Source organism: Cebus imitator, unplaced genomic scaffold (genome assembly GCF_001604975.1).
Source record: "Cebus imitator isolate Cc_AM_T3 unplaced genomic scaffold, Cebus_imitator-1.0 Scaffold785, whole genome shotgun sequence".
NCBI classification, from domain to species: domain Eukaryota; kingdom Metazoa; phylum Chordata; class Mammalia; order Primates; family Cebidae; genus Cebus; species Cebus imitator.
In genome coordinates this window covers 164,458-186,377 of record NW_016108100.1, presented here as the reverse complement: position 1 = coordinate 186,377, position 21,920 = coordinate 164,458, and the positions used below count along the sequence as shown (strand labels likewise).

The 21,920-nt window shown below is 48.2% G+C and overlaps 1 protein-coding gene across 1 annotated transcript in view; it reads left to right on the top strand.

Moving 5' to 3' along the window:
• LOC108297239 (mitotic spindle assembly checkpoint protein MAD1) overlaps positions 1–21,920 on the top strand; it is a 293,725-nt gene that overhangs the window by 142,670 nt on the left and 129,135 nt on the right. The gene's annotated exons all lie outside the window — the stretch shown is intronic.

Sequence of the window (21,920 nt, the reverse complement as noted above, 5' to 3'; positions counted from 1 at the left end):
CGTGTCCCCCGGGGAGGAGGTGGGCATACTCAGGCGTGTCCCCCGGGGAGGAGGTGGACATACTCAGGCGTGTCCCCCGGGGAGGAGGTGGGCATGCTCAGGCGTGTCCCCTGGGGAGGGGGTGGACATGCTCAGGTGTGTCCCTCGGCAGTGAGGTGTGCATGCTCAGGTGTGCCCTCTCCAGAGGAGGGGAGTGTGGGAGACACGTCCACTGCTGGCCTCCTGTCCCCTCGTTCCAGCCTGAGGCCTTCTCTGGGCGCTCCCCTGTTGGTGACTGGAATTAACTTGCTCCTCTGCTGCCTTCCTGTAAGGGCTTTTTTTTTGTAAGTCATTTCCTACTCACATAGGTTCCTCTCTGCAGAGACACTCATCTCTGGTGGTATGGGCCTTTATTCGGCATCGTCTCTCCAGCCAGCGCTGACAGCAGGGGCCTCTCAGGGGCAGCAGGCCAGGCTGCTTTTCTGGAGCTCACTTCCTCTCCCCCTGCCTTTTGGACCCATCAGGATCCTCAGGCAAGAGGTCTCCAGGGAGACACAGCTGAAACTCCTTGCTCTGCTTTGGTGCCTACGTTGGCGCTGCCATTTCCAGTGTGGATTAAAAGTGGCTGTGGGGCAACCCAAGTGTCCTGCCGGAATCCCTTGTAGGAGGTGGTGGCTGTGGGCACGGGGTGGTGTCAGGAGGCCCATGGCTTACCTGCATTGGCCACTCCTGCTCTGAGTGTGTGCAGCAGGCCAGGCCCTGGGCATCCAGGCTTTCTCCTGGTGGTCAGAGAAACTGAGAACAGGGGACCGAGACAGCTCCAGGGGACATCAAGCGGCCCTGCAGTGAGATAGTAGTGGTGGTGGAGGGGAGAGAGCACGCTCTCCCCGCCACACACCTTTGGTGTGGGCCCCTGGGACCCACTGTGGCATTAGCCTCTGCTGCATCACACCCACTCGCTAGGGTTCCGATTTTCACCCATGGATGACCCCTCTTTCTCAGGGTTGCCGAGAGTAAAGCAGGAAAAGGGATGCCTTTTGTCCAGCCCTGGCCCAGGAAGTGCTCTTCACATGGCCGCTGTGATCCCTTCTAGATTTGAGGTTCCTCCAGTGTCTCTGAAGCCTTCCTCATGCACGGGCTGTGCCTTACAAATCGCCCTCTCTGGGACCCGCCGAATTCTGAGTGGTTTGGTTTGTGTCCATTCAGCCATTCAGGTGTTCAGATACTGAATGTGAGCTGTGGACCTCCTCAGGGCCGAGCACGGAGACAGATGGAATGATGAGTGGGCACCAATGCACCCTCCATCTTCATTAGCGTCTTCCGTGTCTTGAGGACCTGGGGGACATTCTTCACATAAAGGCATGGCTGTGTCATCGCAGGCTGTAAGGTACACACGGTGCCATGACAGTGGGTGTCTGCTGGACAGGAGTGCATCTCCATGCATCTTCAAGTTGATGGGGGTGGGGAAGCTATGTGTGAGGGTGGGTGTGGTCGGAGAAGCTGGAGGTGGGGCATGGTGAGCGTGCAGTCTCTTTCCTAGGAGGATGGGAGGCACTCGAGGCTGTAAAGTAGAGGAATGTGGCTGGAGGGCAGCATGGCTGCTAGGCAGGGGAGGGGAGGAGGAGAGTGGCAGAGGGGCAGACCCCATCACCTGCTCATCAGGCATCGGCGCTGGGAGCCCCTCTGAAGCTGGAGTTGGCTTTTCCCATGCAGAGATGAACAAAACATGCCTCCCACATACCCCAACTTGCAGAAGCAGCCCTGCCTGGCGAGGAAGACCCTTTCCACACAGAGCAGCAGGCATGGGGACCTCAGAGAGGGGTAGCATTTATAGAGACAGAAGGAATGGCCCAGAAGTACACTCCAGGCAGGTCAGGAGCTTGCCAAGACCAAGGCTGGATGAGGTGCCGGACAGACTTCAATGTGTATCTGCTGGGAGGGGGGAGCTGGGGCCCACAGCAGAGGTCACGCCTTGTCATCATGGAGAAGGGCCTCTGGAGAGCAGGCACAGCAGGAGAGGCCGTGCGTGGCAGAGTGTCTGGGCTGTTGTGGCTGGTACCTGACCCTTTAGGGTCTGGAATGCCTTGTGAGGCAGGTTGGTCCTGTTTTCTTAAATTTTTACAATTTAAGAAAAGACTTAAATTTGGGGAGTTGTAGCTGTGACTTCCAGCATCAGCAGAGGGTGTGGGAAGGTCAGCTTGCCCTGGCCCTTGGCTGCCCACGCAGGAGCCCGCATTGTGCCACATGGCCTCGCCCTCAGAGATGGCATTCTGCTTTCTGCTGGGCCTTTTGGCACCTAAAGTGTTTCGTTCTGCAGTTGATGGGAGTGTGGCCAGGCATGTGTCAGATTTGTGTGGGCCAGCATGCTTAGGGTTTATTTTTACAATTTAAGAAAAGGCCTTTGTCATTGATATCTTTTACATCAAAGTCAAAGCTTCTCATCCCCACCATCTTGTTTGGAAAAAGCAGCTGTGCAAAAAACGGCCTCTGTGGTTAACTCATGGGAATCAGGCCAGCGTGTGTTTAGAGGGCTGCGCTGGGAGATGCCAGCAGATTACCCTCACCTCTCAGCACGGCCTTCTCCTAGGAGCAGCAGCTGAGAGCCTGGGGCTGGGCCTACAGCAGGTACTGCCCACTCTTGCCGGCCTGCCAGGCCTCGTCCAGGCCAAGCAGCAGCTGTGGTCAGGATTTGGGAGCCAGTGGATCTGCTGGAAGGACCTGGGAGAGGGCCTTGGAGTGTGCGGTGACAGGGAAGCTGGGTGATGCGGGCGTTTATGCAAAGGACTCAGTCAGGCCCAGTGGTCAGGAGGAGGGTTGTTTGTAGCTTGGGCTGTCTCCCTGAGCTTCTCAGGAGAGAGGTGGCTCAACTGACCATGCGGACAAGGTCTTCTGCCCAGCCAGGGCACAGGCTAGGCTGTTTTACTCTGTGTACTCGGCACATGTCCTTCCAAGCTTTCTCTTCCAGAACTCCTCCTTTCTGGAGCGTCCCTGCCCCTTCCCCACCCAGCCTCGGCAGGGGTGGCCTGCCCCCCCACCCCCACCCCCACCTCGCCAGGCTTTTGGCAGATGCAGTGTTTTCAGGGTCTTATTGCCGTGCCTCAGTTTCCTGTTGTAGCTTCAGTTTCTCAGGTGTCCGTGTTCTCAGGGTCAGTTTCCTGTTGTAGCCCACAGCGGGATTGGTGCACCTCAGGGAAGCATCCATGTTTGCAGCTCACTGTTGTTCTGAGTGGGGGCACATGTGTCATGACTTGTGCTTAATTTTCCTGGGACCATGGCAGGCAGCCCGTCTGGCATGTGGGTGGGACAGCAGGGGCCCTGGCAGGCTGCAGACCCCTCCCCTGAGGAAAGTATCTTGGACACCAGGCAGACACGGCCACCCCACTCCCCAGGGAGGAGCTGTTACAGTGCTAAGGCCAGAGGCCTTCCTGTCATCTTCCTCTCCACACAGCTCTTGAGGGCTGAGGAGCGAGTGGGGAGATGAGAAAGGCTTCCTGTCTTGGATGGACCCCATTTCTCCTTTTAATCTCTGTGTTCCTCCTGAGTGTGAAGTGCTTTTCCTGCAGGCCTTTCATGAAAGGTGCAGAGGCACATTTTCTAAAGTGGTTGGTTCAGAGGAAGACATCACAGATACCTGTGGCCCTGCTGGTGTGTAGGTCACATACCACACGGCAGCAGGGACCCCCCAGCCCTGTGTAGCTGCCCTGCCCTCAGCAACCATGGGCTGATGGCCAGGAGAGGGGCCCGGTGGGTGTCAGGGACGGTGCTGCCTGCCACCTCCCACCCCGACTGCCTAGGAGGACCAGGGATGATCCTCACATGCACACAGGCATAGCCACACGTATGTACACCTGCTCATGCACATGTGCACACACTCACATTTTCACATCCACATATTTGTTGTATGTGAATGACATGTATCACATCACATTGTTTTTCAGCACAGAAGCTAGTGGGAGCGTCAGTGAGGATTTTTAAGAGGCAGCAGCTGAGGAGCCCTTTCAGCCGGAACAAATCTGAGCTTGTCCTCTCTGCTGTCAAATAGCAGCTCTAGCAAATCCTAAATGTTGCCTGTGGATTCAGCAACTGGTTAGATGCTAGCTCATTGCAGAGGCTCACCTGTCTGTGCCTGCGCCTGTTACACTCGGGCCCTCCTTCCCAGCTGCACGATGCCTTCTGGGTCCTGGAAGGTGCTGGAGGCCCTGGAGACGCCGGCCTGCCTCAGAGCATGCGAGGTGCCCCATGACCCCACTCACCCCAGGATCCGCACTCCTCGGGACACACGGTGCTCTTTGATCTCCACTCACACACCAGACACCCAGTGTCCAGACCCATGTTCTTTCCAGAGGGCCAGAGTGTGTGGGCAACCACGAGCTAGGCTTTTAATGTTCTTTTGTAGAAATTTCCACCTTTCATCCATCAAATCACCATTAAACACAGTTGCTCTAAGTCCACTCATGAAGCCCCATGTAGGTAAGCAAAAAGACTGTCCCTGCCTGTAGAGCTTCTAGGCTGGTGGGTTGATCTTGGAGCTCACCGTGCCCAGCCTACACCACCAGGGAGCATTCAGCCTGGGAAAGGGGAACGGTTTCCCCTGGTTCTGTGCTGTTCTGAAGCTGTTCCTGTCCCCCACTGTGGGAAGTCTGCTCCCTGGGCAGGTCTGTAGGCCAAGTGATTGGTCCCAGTGGAAGGGCAGCTATGACTGGAATGAGGTCGCCCTCAGATGCTGTGGTCCCAGATCGGAGGGCATTGTCCCGAGGGGGCCTGGTGATGAACTGCCCAGCCCATCTGGGGATCAGGAGTCCAGGGTGGGACTTTGGGAGCCTTTGCAGCCTCATTCTTCCTCCCCCAAGCAGCTTCAGGGGCAGGCTGAGGCAGCCAGGTCCACAGGCTGGAGGGTGGTGAGTGCCTCCGCTTGGCTGGGCAGCACTGTCTGCAGGCTGGTGACCTTCAGAGCTGCCCCTGGCCAACTGCCTGGCTGCCAGTAGTGACAGCAGCCCCCTTGCCGAGCTCTGCAGGTGGGGCTGGCAACCACAGCCAGCAGAAGCGGGTGCATTCTGCAGGTCCAGTTCTGCCCCAGACTTGCTTCTTTCTGAAAGCCTGAGAGCCTTCCTGGTCCCCAGCATCCTCAGGGTGCCCACACACACTCTGGCCAGGGGCTGTGCTGTGCACTGCACTGGGCACTCTGGGCCTTTCCTCTGGCACTCACACCCTTCCGCTCTTGAGAGCTTTCTCGGCCCTGGTGTTCACTATTTCCTCTCCTTGATTTTCTGTGTCTTCTTTCTGAAACTTATTTGGGTGTTGGATTTTCTAATAGCTTTCTCCCTTTTTAATCTTTCAATCCTGTTTTCCTTCTTTTTGTTCTGTATTTCCTCAGCTTTGTTGACCTATTCTTATTTCATTTGTTGCCATACTCTTTCATTTGTTGCCTTCTGTATTTCCTCAGCTTTGTTGACCTATTCTTATTTCATTTGTTGCCATACTCTTCATTTCCCGAGAGTCTGTTTCTGTTGTTCTCCGAGTCTTCTTTCATATAGAAAACATCCTGTCAGTGTTCCCGAGTGCAGTGGGCTCACTTGATGTTAATAATGGTGCTTTTTGGAGTTTTCTTCTCCCGCTGAATGCTGTTTTCTGCTGCTCTGCGTTGCTGTTTTTCTGCCAGCATTGGACCTTACTCTTTCTTTTTGGATGATTTCCTTAGGCGTTTGGTGGTCCCAGCTGCCCATGCTGGGGTGGCTTTGTGCTGTGCTTCTCCTCGGAACCTGGATGGGCCTTCCACTGGGGAGACCTTGGGAGGGGGCGCCACTAGCTCCTGGGGGCTGAGCAGGGGTGGCACTGGGAAGTGTGTCTGTCATTGCAGGACTCCTCTGACCAGGCCACTCTGCCCATGAGTTACCTGAGGGCCAGATCTTCCGCAGGATGTACAGAATGACATGCAGGCTCCTGCCCTTCACTCCCAGAAGCAGAAGCCAGTAGAGTACCCTGTCCCCAGCCAGCGGCATCAGCACAGCCCCTCAGGGAGCATGTCTCCTGCCACAGCCTTCAGCAGCTGGCACTGCTTCTGTGTCTGTGCTTGGCAGAGCAGGCAGGGCTGATGGCAGCAATTTTGGCGCCACTCGGCAGAGGCAGGCCTGGCTCTGGCTCTCCTATCCAGTGGTGTTGGGGTGCCCAGCAGGGACTGGAGCCTCCACCTCACCCAGCACCAATGAAACAGAGCAGGATGGGGGAGGTCTACGGCCATCCATGGCCCTTGTGCACAGGTGCACGTCCATACTCAGTGTGTGCCAGGATAGTGTCCACCAGGCCTGTGCAGTGGCAGAACTCCTACCCTGCCCCCAGGTGTGGCACTCCTAGATGTATAAGAGCCAAACAAAAGTTTCAAAACCCAGGACACAGAAGCAGCCGGGATGAACAGAGAATCAGGCAGATGTACATTTACAGTTGAGGACTCTCACACCTCACTCTCCGTGACTGATGGAGCTGAATGTCCCCATCAACCCGCAGGACCTAATCAGTGTCTGTGGAATGCCCTGTCCATGAGCGGAGCACTCTTGCCTCCATGTTCACCTGGGACAGTTGCAATAGATCATATCCTGGGTCATCAAACAGACCCCAGTAAACTTGAAAGAATTGAATTCATTCAGACTGGGTGTTCTGAGTATAATGAACCCAAACTAGATGTCAGTAACAGAAGAACAACAGGGAAATCTCAGCAACATGCTTCTAAATTGCCCATGTAGGGAGGAAGTCACTAAGTAAAACTAAGTACGCTGAGCAATATGGAAATACACACGTCCAAATTAGTGGGGTCCACCCAGACGGGGGCTGAGAAGGAACTATGTCACGCTCAGTGTTCACATTGGAAAAGAGGAACGCTCTCTAATTTACGTTCCTACTTCAAGAGCCTGGAAAAAGGAGAGCGGAATAGCCCAGAACAAGCAGGACAAAGGAAATAACAATGAGCAAAAAGCAATGAAATTGAAAAGAAAAAACCAGAGAAAATTATTAAAACAATAAGCGGTGGCTTTTTTTTTTTCTCTCTCTCTCTATCAAATTTGGAAGTTTATTTTGCCAAGGTCAAGCATGCACCCAGGAAAAAGAAACAGAACTTAGGAACATCTGTGATTATCTGTGGTTTTTCCAAAGAGTTTTTGAGGACCTCAGCATTTAGAAGGGAAAGAGAAGGCAACAGGAGAAAGAGGAAAGGGAAAAATGGGTGAGGGAAGATACAAGAGGCAAGTGGTTATATTCTTTTTAAGGTTTTGATTAGTGTTGACTAAATCCACATTTTACATGTGAAAGGAGAGTGCTCAGAGAATTTCATTTTTACATAAGATAAAGTAAATGCAGAACAGAGGAAACAGTCAAATATACATTTGTCTCAGGTGAGGGCAGAAGGATAACTTCTACTTTTGTCTTAGTCCCATAGCTGTGGAGATAAGCTGTTAATTTACATGGTAAGAGTGAGTTTCAGGGTGTATTAGTCCATTCTTGAATTGCTATAAAGAACTACCTGTGACTGGGCAATTTATAAGGAAAAGAGGTTTAATTGACTTACAGTTGCACAGGTTGTACAGGAAGCATGGCTGGGGGGCCTCAGAAAACTTACAATCATGGTGGAAGGCAAAGGGGAAGCAGGCACATCTTACATGTACGAATAAGGAGGAAGAAGAGAGTGGGAGGTGCTGCACACTTTTAAACAACCAAATCTTGTGAGAACTCACTGGCTATCTGTGAGAACAGCAAGGGGGCAAGGAGCATATCTGCCCCCATGATCTAGTCACCTCCCAACAGGCTCTTGTTCCAACATTGTTGATTATAATTTGACATAAGATTTGCACAGGGACATAAATCCAAACTGTATCATTTCACCCCTGACCCCTCCCAAATCTCAGGTTCTTCTCATATTTTAAAATGCGGTCCTGCATTCCCAACAGTCTCTAAAGTCTTAACTCATTCCAGCATTAACTCAGAAGTCCACAGTCCAAAGTCTCCTCTAAAACAAGGCAAGTTCCTTCTCCTATGAGCCTGTAAAATCAAAGCCAGTTAGTTACTTTCAAGATACAAGTGGATACAGGCATTGGCTAAATACTTCCATTCCAAAAGGCAAATATCAGCCCAAAGAAAGGGAACTGAAACTCATATTTAAAAGAGAAGCAGAGTTGCAAAAGTTTGGAAAATTTGCAGCCTTGCCATGCAATAGAAAAGAAAATTTCACTTTCTAAGAAGGAATTCAAGCCAGTTGCAGAAATTCACATTTGTAAAGAAGAGCCAAATGCTGATAGTGGAGATAAGGGAGGGAAAGTCCTTGAAGGAATTTCAGAGACCTTTGTGGCAGCCCTTACTATTACAGGCCTGGAGGTCTAGGAGGAAAAATGGCTTTGTGGGTCAGGTCCTAGGCCCCACTGCTCTATGCAGACTCAAAAAATAATGCCTGGCATTGTGGCCACTCCAGCTCCAGTCTTGGCTAAAATGGATGAAGGAACAGCTCAGGCTGTTGCTTCAGAGGGTGCAAGCCAAAAGTCTTGGTGGCTTCCATGAGATGTTAAGCCTGAGGTTGTGCAGTGTGAGAGTTGAGGCTTGGGAGCCTCTATCTAGATTTCAGAGGATAAATGGAAACACCCAGATGTCCAGGCAGAAGTCTACTATGGGGCAGAGCTCTCATGGAAACCTCTACTAGAGCAGTACAGAGGGAAAATGTGGGGATGGAGCCCCCACACAGAGTCCCCACTGGGGGACTGCCGAGTGGAGCTGTGAGAAGAGGGACACTATCCTCCAGAACCCAGAATTGTAGATTTACTGACAGCTTGCACTGCATGCCTAGAATAGCAACAGACACTCAACGCCAGCAGGTGAAAGCAGCGGAGTAACCCCTTGCATCATTGTGGCCGGGATGTGAGACATCAAGTTAAAGGAGATTACTTTGGAACTTTAAGATTTACTGACTGTTCCACTGGGTTTCAGACTTGCATAAGTGGTGGCTTTTTAAAAAATTCAATAAAATTGACAAACCGCTAGCAAATTTGACAAAAATTAAAAGATGCCACCAAAATCATCAATATCAGCAATGAAATAAAGGCCATCACTGCAGGTCCTATAGCCATGAAGCAGGGTGTTATGCTACAAACAACTTTAAGTAGTGGACTCACTCCTTAGAACCCACAAGTGACCAGACTCAACCAAGATGAAGTAGGTTATCCGAACAGTCTTGTAAACTATTTTGAAAAATGGAAGTCATAGTTAAAAATGAAGGCTATTCCTAGGCCCAAATGGTTTCCCTAGAGATTCTACCAAACCGTTAATAATTAAGATAAATTTGACGCAGAAAATTGAAGACATTGCCAAGGACAGGTGGGCAAGCCTTCCAGTGTCAGGACAGGCCTGTGACTGAATGGCAGTTATGGGTAGACACATCTACATGCGTGACAGGTGGTGTGGGAGTAGTCATGGAGGGAAGTTCCTGTGAGCTGGCAGCGTGTGAACAGTCTCAGGATTGTACCGACGTTAGCTTTCCCATTTTTGATGTTGTTGTTTAAGTTGTTACCATTGAGGGAGATTGGGTAAAGAGGACACGGTCCTCCTTGTATGTTTTCCACAAATTGCTGTGGATCTGTAATGATGTCTTTATTTTGCTTTAAAGGTCTTTGGCCAGTCCTGCAGTTCCAGCCCTCCCTTATCCCTGTTTCTGGAAGTCTCTGCTGGGGTGGCATCCCCGAACCTGGAGATCTTGTACTGTAAAGGCTTCTTGGCTGTTCCATTGCTGGCCCAGGATTCAGCTTTTTGGGGATTGTTTCACACTCATCCATCTGGAAGCTTTCCAGCTTCTGTTCTAAAGGTTATTTGATGTTGTGCCTTCTTTTATTTTCTTTGTCTTCAGGTAAATACCTCAAAAAAAGTAAACAAAACCTTTACTCTTTTTTTTACTGGATTTTGAGAGAGATTACACTTAAATGCACATGTTCAAGCCACCATCTTTAACTTTGATGATTTTTCCATTTATATAAATATATTTAAAGTGAAACACACATCGCTTGCATCCTGTTTCTCCACTATATATATTAACATAAACACTTCCCCATGTTTTTATAAGCTTTTATGAGTCTTAATGTAGAGTTGATTAACCCCTTTTGGAGCCTGAGTGGTTTCGAGTTTTCACCTATTAAGAGGGAAGGTGAGAAAGGCGAGGAGCGAAAAAAAAGGGGAAGGTGAACTGTTGGCCATGTTTTGACTTCTGTGCGAGAGAGAGAATTTTGTGTGTCTTAAAAGACTGACTGTAGCCTGTGGGAGCCTGGCTGCACCTAGAAATCCGATCCCTGTGTTTCCTAGTGGTGACAGCCACTGCCCATAGCAGCAGTGGTGACCGTGATTGCAGTGAGAGGCAGCTGATGTTTGTGCAGGGCTCACTGTGGGCCTAGCACTGCACTGCATGCATGGTCCACGTGATTGAATTCTGATTGCAGTCCTGAGAAGAGTTTTGAGGATATTTATCATGTTGAGGCATAACACACACGATGGAAGGAGTTCATTTTAAACCTTAGTTCATGGTCAGCTAGTACCAAGGGCAGGCAGTGGTACCCTTATCCAGGGAGCAGGTCATAGAGGCTGCATTATCTTCACAGTTTTACAGCAATAATTAAAGCAAATAAAAGTGGATGTACTTCTTATCCCCACATGCCTGCAGTTCTCTTAGGTTTCTAGTTCATTTCGTGTGTTTGTTATGATAGAGGATGAATTTTGTGAAATGCTTTTTCTGCCTCGATTGCAATATTCATGTGGTTTGTCTTTCTTCATTCTATTACTGTGGTGTATTTCGCTGATTGATTTTCATAGGAACAACCTTGCATTCCTGATATAAACTCCATGTATAATCCTGTTAATAAGGTACTGGGTTTGCTGGGAACTTGCTGAGGATTTTTACATTTCTATTCAGAAAGGTTACTGGTCTGAGTTTTCTCGTAGTGTCTTTGTCTGGCTTTGGAATCAGCATATGGTGTTGGCTTCCTGGAATGAATTAGGAAGTTTTCCCTCCTCACCAGCCTTTTGGAAGAGTTTGGGAAAGATGGATGCTAATTCTTCTGTAACCTTTTGGTAGAATTCACCGGTAAAGCTGGTGACCATTATCTGATGGTCTTCTTTTCTTCTTTTGGAGGTTTTTCATTGCTGATTTAGCCTCCTTACTTGTTCATACCTCTACTCAGATTTTTTGTTTCTTCCTGAGTCAGTTTTTTGGGGTTTTATGTGTTTATAGGAGTTTGTCTGTTTCATTTAAATTACCCAATTTGTGAGTACAGTTGTTCATAGTGTTCTCCTATAATCATTATTTCTGTAAAATCAGTAGTAGTGTATCCTCTTTCATTTCTGAATTTTGTAATTTGAGTCTTCTCTTTTTTTTATTAGTCAGTCTATGTAAAGATGTGTCTGTTTTGTTGACCTTTTCAAATAAACAACTTCTGGTTTTGTGGACTTTGTCTATGGTTTTTATATTCTCGATCTCACTTATCTTTGCCCTGATCTTGATTATTTCCTTCCTTCTGCTGGCTTTGAGTTCAGTTCGCTCTTCTTTTTCTGGTTTCTTAAAGTGTACAATCAGCTTACTGATTTAAGATCTTTTTTAACATAGTCATTCGTAGCTCTATATTTCTCCTCTTTATTTTTATTTATCTCCAGGTATTTTCTAATTCCCTTGTGATTTCTTTTACCCACTGGCTGTTTAAGAGATTGTTACTTAGTTTCCACATATTTGTGAGTTTTCTAGTTTTCCTTCTGTTGTTGATTTATAATTTCATTTAGTTGCATTAATGCCATTGAGTTAATGAATTAGCTTATGAGGACTTGCTTTGTAGCCTGGCATGTAGTCTGTTCTGGAGGGTACCCCAGGCACACCTGAGGACAGGGTGTATTCTGCTGTTGCATGTGCGTCCTGCGGGTCTCATTGAGTCACTGGCGTGTGGTCTCTTCTGGAGGGTACCCCATGCACACCTGAGGACAGGGTGTATTCTTCTGTTGCACGTATGTCCTGCGGGTCTTGTTTGGGTCTGTTCTGGAGAGTTCCCTGGGCACACCTAAGGACAGGGTGTGTTCTCTGCCACATATGTGTCCTGTGGGTCTCATTGGGATCTCATGTCATCTGGGTCCTCTGCTTTCTCACTCATCTCCTGCCTGGTATAATCCACTCCTTTTTTTTTTTTTTTTTTTTTTTTTGTCTAGGACATACTCCATTGTATGGATGTACCATGGTTTAAAAAAAAATTTGTGGCTTTTTAAATCACTTGTAAATTGACAAGATTGTGTAAATTTATGGTATATAATGTGTTTTGAAATATGTATATACATTGGGAAGGGGTTGATTTGAGCTCATTAATAGATTCATGACCTCACATAAATGTTTGTGTGGTGAGAACACTGAAAATTTAGTTGTTCAGTGATTTTCAAGTATCCAGTACATTGTTACTAGCTGTAGTCACTGAGATACACGATAGATCTCTTGAAGGTATTTATCCTGTCTGAGCGAATCTTTGTGTCCTTTGCCCAACATTCCCCCACCCCCCTGACCTCCTCGGTAACCACCATCCCGCTCTTTGCTTCTGCGATGGGCACAGAGGTTGATTCCATATCTTGGTCATTGTGAATAGGGCTATCACGAGCATGGAAGAGCAGGTATCTTTTTGATGTGCTGATTTTATTTTCTTTGGGTGTATACTCGTAAGCGGGATTGCTGGGTCCCATGGTAGTTTTAGTTTTTTAAGGAAGCACCACACCAGTTTCCACGATGGTTGTACTGGTGGTTGCATTTCCCACCAGCAGTACCACATGCTCTCACCAATGCTTGTTATTGCCTGCCTTTGTATAGCAGCCACTCTGACAGGTGTAAGGCGACACCTCATGGAGCTTTGGTTCACATTTCCCCGCAGAGGAATGATGCTGGGCACTTTTTCGTGGACGCCGCAGGCATGTCTGCCCTTTCCTACAGCACCTGCAGTAGAAACTTCTCATTCCTGAAATTGTTCCCTTGTCATCTCTCTTTTACTCCTTTTCCAGTCTTGCTAGAGATTTGCAGTTTAGTTGGTCATTTGAAGAACCCGTTTTGGGGGTTCTTTGGTGTTTCTCTGTTGGTGTTTTGTTTTCAGTTTTGTTGATTTCTGCTCTTTATGATAGTGTTTCTTCTCCTTGCCTTGGGTTTTTCCCCTTTTTTTCTAGTTTCCTAAGGTAGAAGCTTAGTTGATTGAGGTCAGATCTTTCTTGTTTTGTTCATATAAATATTTGAAACTAAATTTTTTCTCTAAGTGCTGATTTAACCCATCCATAAGTTTTGATATGTTGTGTTCAGTTAAAAATTCTTTCTGGTTTCAGTAATGAGGTTCTTTAAGCTGTGAAATATTTTGATATGTGTTGTTACATTTTCAGATTTTTGGAATTTTCCTGTTACCATGCTGTTATTGATACTTGGTTTAATTTGATCATGGTCTGTGAGTATTGTTTGTATAATTTTAGTTCTTTTAAACTTGTGAAGGCTGTGTGAGGCCCCAGCCATGTGATCCGTCTTGGGGCAGCTTTCTTCTGTGCTTGGGAAGAGTGTGTGTTGGGCTGTGCCTGGGTGGTGTGTTCTGTGAATGTTGATTGAGCTGAGCCTTCGCAGCTGATGGAGGGCGCCTTCCACTTCTTCCGGGTCCTTGCTGACCTTGTTTGAATGTTGACTGGGCTGGAGTGATGGAAGACGCTGTCCAGATCTTCTCCGCCCTTGCCTACCTTGTCTCCAAGTTCTCTGTGTTACTTTGTTCCTTTCTTTCTTTTCAGCCACCTTTTCATTTTGACGTCATTCTTGGTTTATAGGCAAGTTGTGCAAATTGGACAGAGAGTTCTCATAGCCTCCTCACCCAAGTTCTCATGCTGTTGACATCTATTGTCGCCATGGGTGTGACTCTGGACCCATCTCCAGCCCTCGTTTGGATCCACTGGGGTTTCCTGCTTGTTGCAGCCAGGGACCGCGTTGGTTTCAGTCATCACGTTTCTCCTGCCACTGCTCTGTGACAGTTTGTCTTTCCTGGCGTCTCCTGACCTCAACAGTATGTGTAGATGTCCCTAGAACGCCCCTGAACCGAGCTTGTGTGATGTGTTTCATTATTAACCTGAGATTGTGGTTTTTGCAAGAAAGATCACAGACTGCAAGTTCTTTTTCACCATATCGTATCAGGGACCCCTAAGGTCCATGCGACAGCAGTGTGGATACTGGACCTGACCACTGGACTAAGGCGCGCTTTGCCCGGTGCCGCCTCTATGAAGTTGTGTGTGCTTTCTCCCCTCTCTTCTTTGAAAGTGAATCCTTCAGGGCTCAGGCGACACTACCCCTCTGGAGGGATGAGCTCTACCTGTATGTTGTGAGTTCTAGGAGGGAGAGTGTCTCCTCTTCCCTGTTTATTCACTCCTTCGTTTATTGCTAGCAGCGTGGACTGAAGTGCGTTTGCCCCGTGCTCTGTGTTCTGATCCGGTTCATGCACAGGGACTTGTTTCGCTGCATGATCTCCCTGTGGCTGACCATGCCCTGCCCCTCCCCACCCCGCTCCATCTTTGGGTTTCCTGAGCCCTTCCTCACTTTCCGGCACCACAGCGTGCTCCAGACTCACCTCTTGTCCTCTCTGTCACAGCTTTACAATCAGCCCTTTCTCCGGGGAGCCCTGAGCCTTCTCTTGGCAGGACATTCCTGAGCAGTCCAGATCGGGGTCTGGGTGTGCCTGTGGCTCTTGGGGGACGCTGCTTCTGCGCTCTCCCACCAGCTGGCTCTACTGTAGTGTTTACTTGCTATAAATAGATCTGTCCTTTGACCTGTAACCTACTTGTACCTGTATTTTGAGTTTCTGTATACATCATGTCATCGGGTCAGTTTCTGAACCATCATGGCAATCTCTCTTTTCATTGCTACCATTTCATTATTTATTTTGTCTGTTTCCTCCATTTTTGTTTTTCCTTTTCATACTTCCTGCTTTCTGTTGAGTTACTTGAACAGTGTTTAGTATTTGATTTTAATTTCACTGATGGGCATTTGATTGTATTTCTCAGTTTGATGTTTTGAGTGTTTGCTCTGGGAATTACAGAGCGCTTACTTACTGCTGCTTACTTAGAATCAGTCTTATCCCACTTGAAGTCACACCCAGAAGCCCCTCCCTGCAGGTCCCTTGCCCTGTCCATTTATGCTGTCCCTCCACCTACATGGAAATGCCACAGGCTTTGTTTTCAGTCATCGGTATTTTGAAGAAACCAGTGGAAGAGCCGGGTATCATCTGTATGCCCAGGTAGCTGCTGTTTCTGTTCTTCCTTCCTTATTAATGCTCCAGGTATCCTTCGTGTCTCCTTTCCTTCTGAAGGATTTCCGGCAGCCGCTCCTGGAGAGCAGGTGGCTGTGATTCCTCACAGTTTCCCTTGGGGTGAGGCCATCTTTATTCCTCCTGTGTTCCCTGAAGGAGCTCTGCCTTGGGCTGGCAGCATGGGCCTCGGCCTTCACCTCCCAGCATGTCTCGACTGCAGCGTTCCTCCTTCTGCTCACTGTCATACCTGCCTGGGGAGAGATTTGCAGACGCTCAAATCATTTTTCCCTTTGAGGTCATGCAGATTTTTTCTGTTTTCACAATTTTTTGCCTTCAGTTTTCAGCAGTTTCATTTGGATTTGTCTGGGTGTGGATTTCTTTGGGTTTATTCTGTTTGGAGTTTTCTTAGCTTCTTGAATCTGTACGTTTTGTGTTTTTTTGTTGTTGTTGTTGTTGTTGTTTGTTTTTTGCCTAATTTGGGATTTTTCAGCCATTTATTTCCTTAAATACTTTTCAGCACTTCACTTTTCTGTGAATTTGCTGAGACCTTTGGTTTCCATTCACCATGAGCACGCATATGCTTGTCTGTGTGGGCCGTCTCGTGGCCCCTCTCTGCTGCACTTGCCATATAACCCAGCATTGTCTCCTCAACCCCATCAGCTGGAACTGCCTTTCCCAGCTGACTTGAAATCTCTGTGGTTCTTCATGTGCCGAGTAATTCAGGGTTATGTTCTGAACATTGTGAGAGATGTTGTGTGAGGAATGTGAGTGTTTTAGTTTAGCAGTGAGTTGACCTGGGTAGACTCTAGCCCAGGTCCCAGCGACCTTCTGTGCGGCGCAGTTCCCATCCCAGTTGAGGTTGTGAAGCCTTGGCAGTGCTCCTCACCTTGGCCTGGAATGTTAGCAGTGCCTGTCAGCTCAGCTCTCACCAGCTGCATAGGCCAGTTTGGATGGGATCCAGGCATGGCCCGACCCAGGACACCACCCCTCCCCAGGGTGGCCCTTTTTAGTCTGTCCATTCTGTGATCTTCCGGGTCCATTTACATTTCTGGGTTTCCCCTTGGTGGTCCTCCAGGGACATGGGGCTCTCTTTGCACCATCTATTGTACTCTGCTGGTGTCATGGAGGTTTGGCCCATGCCCGGCCCCACAGGAGGGAGGACAGAAAGGAAAACACAGCAGGAATTTGTTCTGCTCATCTGGAACCACAGCAGCTTCAGACAGAGAACATGGCTTCTGCTTCAGGCTCCCTACTGCCACTGTTGCTGCCACTGCTGCCGCCACTGCAGCCCCGTGGGCTCACCCTGTGGCAGTGTGCAAAGAGTGGAGCCAGGGGCCACAGGGTTGGGGGAGTTCATATGCCTGAGCAGGGAGGGCTCCTGAAGCTCGGTGGCTTTCTTTCCCAGCTCCCAGCTGAGTGTTGGAGGACTTTGCCTTGAGCTCCTCATACAGCAGCCTCACCACTGCCTGGATGGTGGCACAAGGTTGAGGTCAGAGGGGGGATAGAAGGGCCATGGTGTCCCCTGCCCACCAGTGTGGCGGGCCTTTCAGAGCCAAGCAGTCATCCAGGCTTGGTAGCCATGTCTGTGGGAGAGGAAGGGCAGGTGTGCACACCCCATCACACTGCTGCCTGTGGGGCTCTGTCGTGCGCTGTCTTTATGAGAAACAGAAGTATGGGTGGGGGGCGGGGTGCTCTGTGTCAGGACACATAGCAAGTGTTAGGTTAAGCTGGGTTCTACCCACTCTTGTGTGACCATCTCCAGAGCTGGAGGTCCTACGTACCCTGCTCGCTAGCCTCTCTGGTGGGGTTCCCACACCCATTGTTCAAGGGAAATTATCATCAGTGTCTACTGTGAGCCAGAGAGCATGATCAGGGCTGGAAACATGGAGCCAGCCATTTGATGACGGGGACAGAGAAGTAAAACGTGAAGTGTGGTGGTCAGGGCCTACTGGGGAGGGGCTGGTGGGCAGTGCAGGTGTCTGGGACTTGTGGGAGGCTGGCCTGAGCGAGGGGCTTCCTGGACCACATGCTGTCTGTCTGTTGGGTCTCGGGTCACCCTACTGTCTCCTCTCTAGGCCCTGGGAGCCTCACCTGCAGCACTCACCCCCGCCTCAACATTATGCATCTTTTAGTTCAGCAAAAACAACTAAACATTTTTCTTGCAAAAGTTTCCAGCGTGTGTGATGGGTTTGTTATGAGCAAGATCCCGGCCACCCTCCAGCTGCTTTCCACGCACACGCTCGGAGACAGGCACCTGCTTTGATTGGCGTCATCTTCCCGAGGAAGAATCTAGGCTGGCAGCTAATTTATGTAGCACCCCTCATGTTTAAAGAAGTTGAAGTAAGTCAATTTCAAGAAGCTTATGCCAGAACTGATTACTTTGAACCATTTGAAGGCAAACCAGAATTCTGAGCTTTCAAACACACCCCCAACTTGTTTATTCGTTTGTTCTCTTTCTCGCTCTCTGTGCAGTAACAGTTTGTTGGAAAAGGAGGACAGCAGAAGAAAGCACCCCCTTCAGTGCACAGACAGGCACTTGTGGACCTGCTCTCTGGTGGTGAGGGTGGATCACACAGGTCATTCTGTGAACATGGCTGCAGCTACATGCATGCGCTCTTTTAAATTCAGCCCTTAAAACATTTTGCTCCCAAGCCTTCAGAATGCATAGTATCATTTTAAAAGGGTCCTTGGGGGCTTTTCGTCCAGCACCTTCCTAAGTTGAGAAGTCCCTACCAAAGGCAGCTTCCCGGAGATGGCCTTGGAAGCCTCTGCCATGTGGTTTCTCAGTTACCTTAGGCAGGTTCATGCCCCTGAGAAGCCCTGGGAGGCGGGGGTCAGGAACACCCACCCGAGGCCCTACTCCAGGCTTGGTGTCCAGCAGGCCCCTTACCGGCTCTGTGAGAGGGGCCTCTCACACAACTTTCTGAGCCTCAGTCTCCCGTGTACTGGGTACCAGGACTTCCCTGCTAGATTGGATGTGGAGACTGAGGAGGTTGTTTGTAAAGCTGCAGCACTTGCAGGGCTCCCAAAACCTCTCCAGGAGGCATAGCTGGTGCTGGAGGTGTGTGCTAAGTCTCATGCTATGTGGTTACCCTCCCAAGAGACGTGACACTGGGCTATGCTCAGATGTCTCTCCTGCCGGCGCTCCCTGTCTCAAGAGGAGCGAGGCATTGCTGCTGCAGGAATACCTTCTAGGCCCGTGCTCAGAGTGTTGGTGTGAGTGGGAGCAGCCCACGGAGTCTGCTGGGGTAACAGAGACGTGTGCCTCCAGCCAGCAGCCCCACCTCTGGAAGCATGTCCTGCAGATGCGCCATATAGGCAGGAAGCAGTTGTCAGAAATTTTACAGCTTTCTTGAGGTTATAACTGGTGTATAATAAACCGTGCAGATGTAAAGTACAGTGTGATAAATCTGCCTGTACACACACACACACACACACACACCACACACACACCCCTGTGGAGCCCTTACTGCATTCACATTCAAGACCCCTCTTGCTTGATAGGAATCCCTCCTCCCTGCTTCCTCTCCCTACTCCCTACTGCCCTCCAACTTGCTTTGAGTCACTGTAGATGGCAGGTGGTCGTCAGGTCTTCCTGGAATGGTGTCGATCCTGGAGCGTGTGCTCTCTGTCCTTTTGTCCCTTTCATGCAGCATGGCTGGTTTTGGGAGAGATCACTCGGCACACAGCTGCGTCATCTTCACTGCTGAGTTGTGTTCTGTCATATGGAGACATCACAGTTTATACGTTCCTTTGTGATGGACACTTGGAGTTTTTCTGGCTTTTGGCTCTTCTGAATGAAATTGCTGTATATCATAAATAAAGTCCTGTGTGGAAATCTTCATTTTCTCTTGGGTAAACACCCAGTGTGTAGTGGCTGGTGGTCGCATGTGTCATGTGTTCCGAGGTTGCCCATCTTCCTGAGTGGTTGAGATACAGCTTCTCCTCACCAGCATGTGGCACAGTCTTTTTACTTAGTCCCTTTATTATTAGTTTTTTAACTTTTTTGTTTGAGACGGAGTCTCGCTCTGTCACCGAGGCTGGAGTGCAGTGGCACGATCTCCGCTCACTGCAGCCTCTGCCTCCCAGGTTCAAGCAGTTCTCTGCCTCAGCCTCCCGAGTAGTTGGGATTACAGGCGGCCACCACCATGCCTGGCTAATTTATTTTGTATTTTTAGTAAAGATGGGGTTTCACCATCTTGGCCAGACTGGTCTTGAACTCCTGACCTTGTTATCCACCCGCCTCAGCCTCCCAAAGTGCTGGGATTACAGGAGTGAGCCACCATACCCAGCCAAACATTCCTTTTAGAGACAGGGTATTGCTCTGTCACCCAGGCTGGAGTGCAGTGGTGGGATCATAGCTCCCTGCAGCCTCTGACTCCTGAGCTCCAAATGATCCTCCCACCTCAGCCTCCTGAGTAGCTGGGACTACAGGTACATGTCACCACACCTGGCTAATTTTTTTAAAGTTTTCATTTAGACCTTCTAAAAGGTTTGCAGTGGTGTCTCACTGTGGCCTTTTTTTTCCCCCACAAATGACTAATGACGTTGAACATCTTTTCATTCAGCTCACCTGTCATCCATAGATCTTCTTTGGTAAAGCACCTGTTTTTTTGTGCATTTTTAAATCGGATCATTTTTCTTATTGTTGAGTTTGGGAGAGTTCTTTATATGTTCTGGATACAAGGCCTTTATCAGATTATCTGCTTTCCAAATATTTTCTCCCAATCTGTGTCTTGTCTTTTCATTGTCTTCATCAGGTGTTTTGAAGAGAAGTTTTTTATTATAAAGTCCAATTTTTCAAATTTTTCTCTTATATATGATGCTTTGGGTATTAGTCTGTTTTCACGCTGCTGATAAAGACATACCCGAGACTGGGTAATTTATAAAGAAAAAGAGGTTTAATGGACTCAGTTCCACATGGCTGAGGAGGCCTCACAATCATGGCGGAATGCAAAAGGCACATCTTACGTGGTGGCAGACAAGAGAGAATGAGAGCCAAGCAAAAGGGAAAACACTTATAAAATCAGATCTTGTGAGACTTACTACCACAAGAACAGTATGGGGGATACCGCCCCCATGATTTAGTTATCTCCCACTGGGTCCCTCCCACAACACATGAGAATTATGGGAGCTACAATTCAAGATGCTGTTTGGGTGAGGACACTGCCAAACCAGATCAGGTATCGTAGCTAAGAAATCTTTGTCCCAAATTCACAAAGATTTTCTACTCTATTTTCTTTTAGTAACTTCATAACTTTTGGTTCAGGATTGAGCAGGATTTTTGTTCATTGTACAAGCTTTTTATTCTTTATTTCCCCCATGAACACCCAGTTGTTCCAGAACCATTTGTTGAAGAGACTACCCTTTCTACACTGAATTGCCTTCGTATATTTTTCAAAAATTGGTGTGTTTCTGCATCTGTTTCTGGACTTTGTTCTGTCTTGTTGGTCTGTCTGTCTTGTAGTTTATCCAGCACTGCACTGTTGTGATTACTGCAGCTTTAGCATAATTGGTGAAATGAAGCAGCCCCTCCCTTTCCATTGTCAATGTATTTTCGCTTTTCTAGGTCCATTACGTCTCCATATGAATTTTAGAATCGGCTTGCCAGTTTGTACAAAGAGTCCTGTGGGATTTTGACTGAGGTTGCTGATTCTGTGGATTAATTTGGGAGAGAAGTGCGTTCCCAACACCGCTGAGTCTCCCAGCTTGTGAACAAGGCATAATTCTATCTCCCTGTACGGAGGTTGCCCTGGATCTCTCTCTGCAGTGCTCTGAGCTTGTCATGTGCAGGTTTTTCTTGGCCTGTTCCGTTCCATCTCTATGTAATTTCATGGTGTTGGATGCTTTTGTAAGTGATATTTTTCAGATGACTTTTTGGTGCTGATTTCTAGTTTAATTCAATTATAATCCTATAACACAGTTAGAATTATGAAATTCCTAAATAATCTGAGCTTTCTTTTATGGTTTAGTGTGAAGTGGTCTTAGTACATAGTTAGTTCAAGTGCTCCTGAAAAGAAGGGGCCTTCCGCTCTTAGAGTGGAAGTGTTTATCCAGGTGAATTAGGTCAAGTTGGCTGATCGTGTAGTCCTTCTCCTGACTTTTTGCTTGTTGTTCTGTCAACTATTGAAAGAGTGATGTCAAGGTCTCTGATTATAATTGTGGACCCATCTGTTTCTCCTGGCAGTTCTGGCTGGCTTGTCTTCATTTCTTTTGCAGCTCTTTTATTAGTACACACATGTGTAGGCTTATTATTTTCCCTTGATGAATGGATCTCTTTATTATTATAAGGTACCTTCTTGGTAATAGTGTGTGCTCTGAAATGTACTGTTGCCAGTATTGGTCACCTCTCTGGCTTTCTCTTGCTGGTTTCTTAGTGATGGCATATTCTGCCTTTTTGCATCTTTGTATTTAAAGTGCATTATTGTCAGCAGTGTCTAACTGGGTGTTGCTGTTTAATCTAGGTTGAGTGTCTACCTTTTAATTGTGGTGGTTAGGCTACTTACATTTAATTTAATTATTGATATGATTAGTTTTGATCTTGTCATTTTACTGTTATCTACTCGTCTGTCTCTTGTTCATTCCCTTTATCCTGTTTTTTTTTCTTTTTATCTTTTTTCAGTCTGTTTTGGTGTTTTTCTGATT